Consider the following 10289-nt stretch of genomic DNA (forward strand, 5'->3'; position numbering starts at 1 on the left):
TGAATAGCAAATTCAAACCTCTTGCATTTTCTGTGCAAAAGAAAGTTGTTAGATTATCTGCACCATGAATAAATTTCCCAATAAATAAATACATTCATCCTCTCTCCTCTTTGCAAGTACCTCTACGCAACTCAAACAACTTCAGTCCTGATTTTGAAGAAATGTCTATGGAGTCACAATTGCTGCTAATGCAACAGTAAAGACTGATGCATAGGTTATTTTGTAATAAGGCCTACAGTCATGTCTTAAGCATCAGAAAGAAAAGCTTGCATTTACAGAGTAACTTCCATTACCTCAGGATGCCCCAAAGTTCTTTGTAGCCAATGAAGTACTTCAGAAATGTTGTCAATTAGCATGCAGCAAGGTCCCACAAGGTTCAGCAATATGATAATTACCAGATAATATTGGCCGGAGAACGAGGGATAACTTGTCATCTCTTTTTCAAAGTATTGCTATGGCATATTTTGCACCCACCTGACACCTGAGTAGACAAGGCCTCAGTTTAATATCTCATCCAAAAAGATGGGACCTCCAACTCTGCAGCATTCTGAGTATTGCACTAGAATATCAGCCTCGATTATTTTGCTGAATACTGTGGACATGAGCACACAACCTTTTAGACTTACAGCCAAAAATGTTACTAACGGAAACATAGATCAAATAAAAAAGGGAACTCATATTCTGTGCACTTAAAGAGAGCTTTAGGATTGATGTCCACACAAAGGAAATGATAGTCATCTAATGCCAATATTGATAAACAGGCTCATGATGAAATCAACAGCAATGTTTATATTCAATGGAAGAGAAAATCTCATTTGATGTCAGCACAGTGTAGAGTTGGAGGAGCACAGCAGGTCAGGCAGCATCAGAGGAACAGGAAAGTCAATGTTTCGGGTTAGGACCCTTCATCAGGAGTGGACAAGCTGTCCTAATAAAGGGTCCCAACCTGAAACATCGACTTTCCTGTTCCTCTGATGCTGCCTGACCTGCTGCTTTCCTCCAACTCCACACTGTATTGACTCAGACTTCCAGCATCTACAGTTCTTGCTGTCTCCTCGTATGGTATAAAACAGGCTGCAGATTCATTACCATGTACTTCTGGGCAGAGTAATGGAGGCAAAATCCTGGAATTCTTTAAGGAAGAAGTGTGGACAATGTAGCATCTTTTGGGAGAAAGAACGAAAATGAGTTGAAGTGCATAGCTCATCAGTATTTACTTTATCTTGTGAAATGAGTACAGAATTTGAAGGAAATACTGCCTCAATTCTGTCCACTTTAGGGAAAGAAAAGCTTCTCCAGATGATACTGTAGCAGCAACAGCCCATCTTGTGGAAAAAAGCAAAATCCTGTGGACGCTAGAGATCTGCGACAAGCGCAGAAAATGCTGGAGCAACTCAACAAATCTGTCTCTTCACAGATGCTGCCAGTCCTGCTGAATTTCTGCAGCATCTTTTGTGTTTGTTTCAGGTTGAGGAATGCTTTAAAATTACACTGAACAAATATTAATGCTTTTAAGCAGAACCATTAACCAATTCTTTTAAACTGATCAATGTAACTGTAACTTTTTCCCATCAACAGCAACATTTTTGTACTAATGTTTACATAGTATAATTAATGCTCTGGAAATGTACTGTTTTTATATATGCGTGTTGAGAGTTTTCACCCAAATATTACACCACTGCTTTAATTCACTGCTGAGAGATGTTTTTGTTTGTGGTAGGTCAAATATTTACATAATATAATCCAGGATTGGAAGTATATTTTGTTCTCTACAATAAAGCTCATCATCTTGGGTCAGTTATTAAGACCTCTCCACAGATGTTTCTTGTAGTTATTGAATAAATTGTGATCATAAGAAAAACAATGGAACAAATTTAACAAATCTTAAGTGTTGATTTTCTAATGAGAAATTGGGAAAATATGTAATGTTACATCAATTAAATTTCTCATTAATCATCAATTTCATTAATGAAGAAAAGATTGTCTCCCTCCATTTGGAATGCAAACATTCTTACATTCCATTAATATTTGGTTCTTTGTCCAATTTAGTAACAGTACTAGACCTAAGTTTCATGACTATGATTGACGAAATGACAGGTTGAAACATCAGCAAAGTTAAGCAATATGGAAACAATTTGATCATAGCAATCAAATTACAGGGAAAGGCAATTTTCAGCCAGCAGGGTTACTTGATGATTGAAGCACACAAGCTGAGGTGTCTTTTAATGAACAGCTTATTTTTGGTGGTGGAGAGGGCAAGTTTCTCATGTTCCCAAATTTCTCCTTTTGCCTGAATGCGTACAGACAGTTTTTTTTGATTAGTAATGCCTGATCCTTGCAAATTAAATGGGTGTCAGTGATCAGAAAATTGGATGGAGATCTGTAATCCTATACTGATGTTGAATTAAGTGATGGGAAGTCTAGAACCACGATTTTAAAACAGGCAGTGTCACACAAAGGTTCTGCTTTAGGGGCTCAGGTGGGGACTCCAATGTTCAGTGTATTGTCAGGCCTGCCATTAGGGATCACGGATGATTCAGTCTCCAGTGGAAGATGAGTATCATGTGGGAAAACGTGAGGTTATTCACGAAGATAGAAAGAATGGAAGAGCAGAAAATTATTCAAATAGGAAGAGACTACAAAGTCCTGAACTACAGCGGGCTCTTGCTGTGCTTGTACATGGATAGCAAAAATGTTTGTAGGCAGGTACAGTGAGTAATTAGGAAGGCAAATGGAATGTTAGCCTTTTTTCAAGGGGGATGGAGTATAAACACGAAGAAGTCTCACTATAACTGCACAAGTGAAACCCACACCTGGAGTACTGCACACAGATTTGTTCTCCTTACTTAAGGGAAAGATATGCTAGCTTTGAAGGCCATTTAGAGCAAGGTCACTACATTGATTTTTGGGGTGGATGAGTTGTCTTATAAGGAAAGTTTAAGCAGATTGGGCCTGTAGGAGGTTTGAAGAATGAGAAACGATCTTATGGAGACAAGTTTCTCAGGGAAAGAAAGGGGAAATGCTGGAAGGACGTGTCCCATTGTGGGGGTATCTAGAGTTAGAAGGTATTTTTTCAGACAAAGGGACTCCTATTTAACCTGGAGATGAGGAGGAATGCCTTCTGTCAGTTTTTTTAATATTTGACTTCCCAGAAAGTGGTAGTAGCTGATTCATTAAACTATATTCATGCTGAATTAGGCAAATGTTTTATCATCAAGGAGGTCCAAGGTCACAGGAACCGGACACAAAAGTTGAGGCCCTGATCAGTTTAATTGTGATATTATTGATGGCTTGAGGGGCTAAATGGCCTATTCCTCCCATTTCTTCTGTTCTAATCTCCCTCAGGCGAATACTGAGGAGCTGCTGACAAGACAGAATGCTAAATGTGGAAGTATAGCACTGTGCAGGGACCTCCAGCATGAACACGCTCTCAAATCAGCAGCAACTCCATTGGCTTGGTAATCTCAGTCAAATGAGTGATGGCCACAACTCCAAAGACATGCTGTATGGTGAGCTGGCTGCCAGTATGAGATTAACAAAGTCTGCAATACAAGGCTGTCTGTAAGCGAAAATCTCAAATTTGACAGTGAAGAATGTTACCTTTAGAGTACAACAGGATCTTGATCAGATGGGCCAATGGGCTGAGGAGTGGCAGATTGAGTTTAATTTAGATAAATGTGAGGTGCTGCATTTTGGAAAGGCAAATCAGGGCAGGACTGATACACTTAATGGTAAGTCCTGGGCAGTGTTGCTGAACAAAGATACCTCAGAGTGCAGGTTCATAGTTCCTTGAATGTGGAGTCACAGGTAGATAGGATAGTGAAGAAGGTGTTGGTATGCTTGCCTTTATTGGTCAGTGCATTGAGTGTAGGAGTCGGGGGAGGTCACATTGTGGCTGTACAGGACATTGGTTAGGCCACTATTGGAATACTGCATTCAGTTCTGGTCTCCCTGCTATAGGAAGGATGTTGTAAAACTTGAAAGGGTTCAGAAAAGATTTATGAGAATGTTGCCAGGGTTGGAGAGTTTGAGCTATAGGGAGAGGCTGAATAGACTGCGGCTATTTTCCCTGGAGTGTTGGAGGCTCAGGCTTGACCTTATGGAGGTTTATAAAATCATGAGGGGCGTGGATAGGGTAAATAGCCAAGGTCTTTTCCCTGAAGTGGGGGAGTCCAAAACTAGAGGGCGTCTTAGCCAGGCATTGGAGAGGAGTCATCAACCATGTACACAGGGGGCATTCCTCATCAGTATCTGATTCTTCTTGGTGGCTCATGAATGGTGAGAACGATTGCCCCAACATTGAGGTAGAATAGCAGGTATTCAATTATAGTATTGACTTGTGCATGGCCAAACACAGCTGAGCCTTAATGGTACGGTAACCCTTGCAATTCCTGTACCTCAGCATTTGTGGCCCACATAACAGGATGTATGTAGTTGATGGCTCCCTTCTCCTTTGGGAATCCTGATTGAGGCTACCGGCCTTGTTAAAGGAAGTTGAAAATGTTCAGTTGGATCAGACTGCCCCAGGCATTGTTTTGGGATCCTGTAGCTACTGGTCCCCAAACATCTTGTAGCCCAGATGTGGGAAGGTGACCAATTTCAATGTCGTCTATGTTTGAGCTCACAACAACAGCTCCAAAGATACTCCTGTTCTTACCTTACAGCCAGGGCTCCCTGATTGCACCAGATTAACAGTCCCAATCAGGAAACTCGTATTCTATGAGGTCCACCTGGTTGACCTTGTTATAGGTTACTATAAACATAAATGCACAAAACCTGCTTCAAGTCTGGAATAAAAACATAAAACTTCACACATTGTTATCTTAAGAATTCTTTGGCCAAATAATAAATTCAGGAAAAATAATAATTCAGGTTGCCCCAAATGATTGTCCACAGTTGAATTCACTGTCCATAAAAGCTGTTAGCATTGTGGTTTCTTCCTGAATCAGTTATAGATGGTTAAAATCTATTTTCCTGGAGACAGTGGTATAAATTCAGATTTTCCTTCAAGAACCCTCCATTTGTGGCATTAAGGCCTTCCACTGGGTTTCAAACTCAAACTTTGAGAGGGGCTTCAGAGAAAGAGAGAGATGAAGATGGAGATAGCAAAGGCTATTGACCTTGTCTCTGAGTTGTAAGTCTCTGCAAGTTGTCTCTGTTTGCGTTCAACACCATTTTTGTATACCGCAAACTGGGTGGCATGACCTCTCTCTGAAAGTGTTGCAAACTCAGTGTCTCCATTCAAGCAGCTTATGTTCTGTGCAAATGAACATATTTACTGTTGTAACCCGTGCCTTTTGGTTTGAAAAATGTTCTTTTCAAAAAGCTCAAGATGTATTTGTGTGTTACAATTCTATTATAATTTACTATTCAGATAACATATCTTCATAACACAAACCATGGGCCAAAATAGCCAGAATGCCTGATTAACATCACAATCTAAGCACTCCTGATGCTCTAGTGCATGTACGCACGTGTACACACACACACACACACACATCTCCCACAGGACATCCAAAATGTTTGAACCACTGGTGCTAAGGAGCCTAATTGCAATTCCTTCTTTCTTATTTGTGTGTGCTATGAAAATTTAGAATGAAAGCCAGCAACATCATGAGAAAACAATGCTGAATAGAAGGCATTTATTTTGGGATTTGTTTATATTGCAATATATATTGCTGTGAAGGAAGAGTTTGTAACATATGGGTTTCTCACTGTGGAGTGTAGTGTCAAACCTATAACTGTTTTTGGGATCCCTTGAATACTTCTTAGGAATACCCAGGACTACTCAATACACAATATTTAATACATAAGGTAAGATCACACAGAGTTAGGGGTAATATATAAACCTGGATAGAGGATTGGCTAATTGACAAAAAACAGAGTCAGGATAACTGGGTCTTTTTTTCTGGCAAGCTATAAATAATTGGATGCTGCAGGGTTTGATCCTCAGGCCCCAACTATTACAGTTCTATAATAGTTATATAATAACCAAACTATTAAGAACTTAGATGCCATAGAAGGTACAATAGTCACATTTGCAGATGACACCAAAATAGAAGAAAATGTAAAAATAATAAATTTAGAAATGGATGTGAATAGGCTAGGTGAATGGACCAAACTTTGGCAGCTGGAGTTTAATGTGGAAATATGTTGAGTTAACATTTTGTTCAGAAGAATAAAAAAAATTATCTAAATGGAGTGAAATTTCAAAATACTTTGGTGCAGAGGGATCTTGGTGTTCTTCCGCATAAATCACAAAAGTACAATGGGTAATAAAGGAGGGCAGATGAAATTTTAGCATTTATTGCTAAAGGAATGGACTATAAAAATAGGGAAGTGTTGTTGTAGTTGTACAAGGCATTGGTTAGATCACATCTAGAGTACTGCATTCTGTTTATCTCCCCTTATTTGAAGAAAGATGTAATTGCGTTGGAGGCAATTCATAGAGATTCACCAGATTAATTGTCTTATGACAAGAGATTGAGCGGTTTAGGATTCTACAGCCTACAAAAGAATGTGAGGATAATTAATTAAAGTATGTAAGATGGTAAAGGGATTGGCAAAGTAGATGTAGAATGGATGTTTGCCCGTGTGGGGCAATCTAGGAACAAGAGTAGACCATTCAACCCCTCGAGCCTGCTCTGCTATTCAATAAGATCATGACTGATCTGTGGCCTAACTCCATTTGCCTGCCTTGGACCCGTATCCTTTGATACCCTTGCTTAATAAAAAAGTATCTGTCTCAGACTTAAATTTGACAATTGAATTAGCATCAACTGTCGTTTGAGGAAGAACGTTCAACACCTCCACTACTCTTTGCATGTGGAAATGCTTTCAAACATCTCCCCTGAATGGCCTCACCCTAATTCTTAGACTATGCCCCCGATTCTAGAATCTTCAACCAGTGGAAATAGCTTAACTTTATCTACCCTGTCTTTCCCTGTTAATATCCTGAAGACCTTGAAAACCCCTTAAAACCCTCCAATTTCTCCAGATTAAAGGCCTAATTTGTCTAATCTCTCCTCACACCTAGACTTCAGGGGTTAAGTGATCATCTTTCTAAACCTGCACTGAACTCCCTCCAGGACCAACACATCCCTCCTAAGGTGTGGTTCCCAGATCTGCTCACAGTACTCTAAGTGGGGTCTAACTAGGTTTTGTATAACTGCAGCATATTGTCTGCATCCCTACACTCCAGCACATTAGATATGAAGGTGAGCATTTCATTAGCCGCCTTGACTATTTTCTATACCTGTTCATGATATTTTAAAGAGCTATGCACCTGAACCCCCCAAATCTTGTTGGACCTCCACTGTATTTAACTTTGTGCCTTCTAAGAAATCTCCTGATCTATCCTTTTTCCATCCAAAATGGATAACCTCACACTTGCTTATATTAAAATTCGTCCTCCACAGCTTTGCCCACTCACATGGTCTATCAATATCATGTTATAATTTTAGGCAGTCATCAACATGGCCTACAATGCTGCTCAATTTTGTGTCATCAGCAAATCTGCATAATTGACTTTTTATGCCATTATCCAAAACTAGAATGAGGATAGTTTCAGGCTAAGGGGTGACAGATTTAAAACAGAAATGAGGAGGAATTAGCGCTCTCAAATGGCCATGAAGCTGTAGAACTCACTACCCCAGAATGCTGTGGACACTAGGATACTGAATAAATTTAAGGAGGAATTGGACGGATTTTTAATAAGTAATGGTTACAGGGTTAAGGGGAATGGGCAGGAAAGTGGAGTTGAGGCCAAGATGAGATCACTTATGATTGTACTGAATGGTGGAGCAGGCTCAAAGAGCTGAATAGCCTAATCTTGCTCCTAGTTCTTATTTACTCTAATATATTAATAACATGAAAATCCATGCCAGTGCTTGGGTCTGAGCCTATATATTTTAAAACTTACGAACAGAGTTTCTGAGGAAGGGTCACTGGAGTTAAAATGTTGACTCCGATTTCTCTCCACAGGTGCTGCCAGGCCTGCTGAGCTTTTCCAGCAATTTCTGTTTGTTTATGAACAGAGCTCCCATCTGCTTAGCTACTAGTTATCATTCAGTCAGAAGGCTGTGTCCTTTATTCTGTAGTAAGTCTTTGGTTCTTGTCATATTTTTTGTTGTTTTATTTAGTTGCAGCGCATTTCCAGGTGCAGGCAATTGCTTTCGAAGATATATATGGAATAAGTGACTAGACTGACTTAACAGTTTATTAATTTGTCCCCTTAAGGCTTGTTATCATGATCCTACTATTGTGTTAGCATATATTCATTGGCATGATCTAAAATCAAGCTCCAAGTTACAAATGCACATCAGAAATAGGAGTAGGAATAGGCTATTTGGCCCCTCAAGCCTACTTCACCATTTACTAAGATGATGGCCGATTGGATTATGGCTTTAACTCCCTTTACCACAAGACTGGACTCCCCTGTTGATCAAAAATTTGTCTAACTCAACATTGACAGGGTTTAGTTTATTGGCTCTCTGCTTAACAACAGTCCTGTCAGTCTGGCTGAATACCAGTGGAGGTGAAATGAGGCAAGTGGACATTTATTGCCTATTTAAGGATCTTATTGGCAGCAGAATGGGAAAGCTATCCACAAGTCTACTTCTCATCCCTTGACTTAATCAGGGCAGAGGCAGAGTCCTCACCTCATACCCTCTGGCCTAATTATATGCTATTTACCCCAAACTCACCTCAAAAGAGCCTTTAAATTTCACTCATCGTGTGTGATGTATAATTAACCCCAAGTCAAACAGACCTGTTATTAAGGATAATTTCATTATGTTTATATAAGCATCATTGACAATAGCACCTATGAATGTTACTACAATGCCTAGTATTTTTAATGTCTAGGTTGGATGTAATTACCTTTGGGTTACTACACAGGATTTATTTTTCTCTGAGACCGGTGCAACAAGTTTTCTTTAGGTCTACCACACAATTTCACAAAGACATGAAATCGCTTGTTAAAACCTACAGGATTGAGGATGAAGTTTATTACACCTGGGACTAGTATATAGACAAAAAAATCTTTGCTGAAAACAAATGCTTTGCTGTACAGTATAGACTGGCATAACATTAACAAAGAGGCTTTGTTTGTTTAACACAATTTTGCCTTTATCAATTTAGATGTAAATGGCAACTGTTCAATATGCAATAGGACAACCATTTCTCACAGCTTGTGAAAAGTTTCCTTACAGTACTCTTCATTAAAGATTAAGTAGCAGAGATATGACAATCAGGTATGTTAGTATACTAAGCTGCTATGTTAGAACATAAGTTTATATTTTCCGTATTACAAGGTATCACTAAAATCTTTCTATATTGCAAGGTCACATACCTTAAATGGATCAACAATAGGGTGGCGAAAGCAGAGTTGTTTAAACGTTATGTTTGTAATTTAAATGTTATTGAAAGACCTTCCACATTGTTGAGTGAATGCAGAAAATTGCGGTGCAGGCATGTAAAGTCAGGCTGACCCCTCAGTTGTCCATTTTTGGAAAGTAGCACATTTCTGGTCAAACCACAGAATCACTCACTGAGGTGGTTTGAGCTCCTCTGATGCCATTAGTGACATTTATTTAAATCACAAGATTGCTTCTGTTATTGGCCACTGCCATGTAATTTGAAAGGGACAGAAGTGAAATACATACATTCTTCTATGTGCTGAAATTCAAAATTAGAGACCTCTGGGTAAATTGCTCCCTTGCAAATAAAGACATTGAAATAGTTTCAACAAAACAAATACTTAATATGAGAACAAATTCTTTATAATCATGATCATTAATAATATTGTCATAAAACTTACAACTTACAGCATTTTGCTTACTTGTAGAATAAACTGGTCTGTGCATATTATTTATTTTGTGCTATTAATTTATTGCTTCCATTTAAAACAGAATGAATCTGGGCAGTATAGATCCTCAGACTACCTTCAGTTTTATGCCCATTTCCAAACCAAATGCACCTTTTATGCAGCCATGTAAAACTCCACTGGTTAGAGACATAACTAACACAAAGGAAGATGGTTGTGGTTGTTGGAGGTCAGTCAGCTCAACTCTAGGACATAAACAACAACTCTAGGACATCTCTGGAATTCCTCAGAGTCTTGTCCTAGGCCCAACAATCTTCAGCTGCTTCTTCAATGATCTTCGCTCCACCATAAGGTCAGAAGTGGGGATGTTCACTAATGATTACATAATGTCCAGTACCATATACAACTCCACAGATACTGAAGCTGGCCGTGTTCAATTGCAGCAAGACCTAGACAATACCTA

General features: G+C 39.1%; 1 long non-coding RNA gene across 1 annotated transcript in view; it reads right to left on the reverse strand.

Annotated features, from left to right (window-relative positions):
- The window catches only part of LOC125485589, a 32458-nt gene extending 31838 nt beyond the window's left edge, over positions 1-620 (reverse strand). The window contains exon 1 of the long non-coding RNA XR_007264303.1: positions 475-620. This is a non-coding gene — a long non-coding RNA (uncharacterized LOC125485589). The remainder of the gene's footprint in view (positions 1-474) is intronic.
- Between the last annotated feature and the right edge of the window lie 9669 nt (positions 621-10289).

This window comes from Rhincodon typus, chromosome 20 (assembly GCF_021869965.1).
Source record: "Rhincodon typus isolate 14 chromosome 20, sRhiTyp1.1, whole genome shotgun sequence".
Classification (NCBI taxonomy): domain Eukaryota; kingdom Metazoa; phylum Chordata; class Chondrichthyes; order Orectolobiformes; family Rhincodontidae; genus Rhincodon; species Rhincodon typus.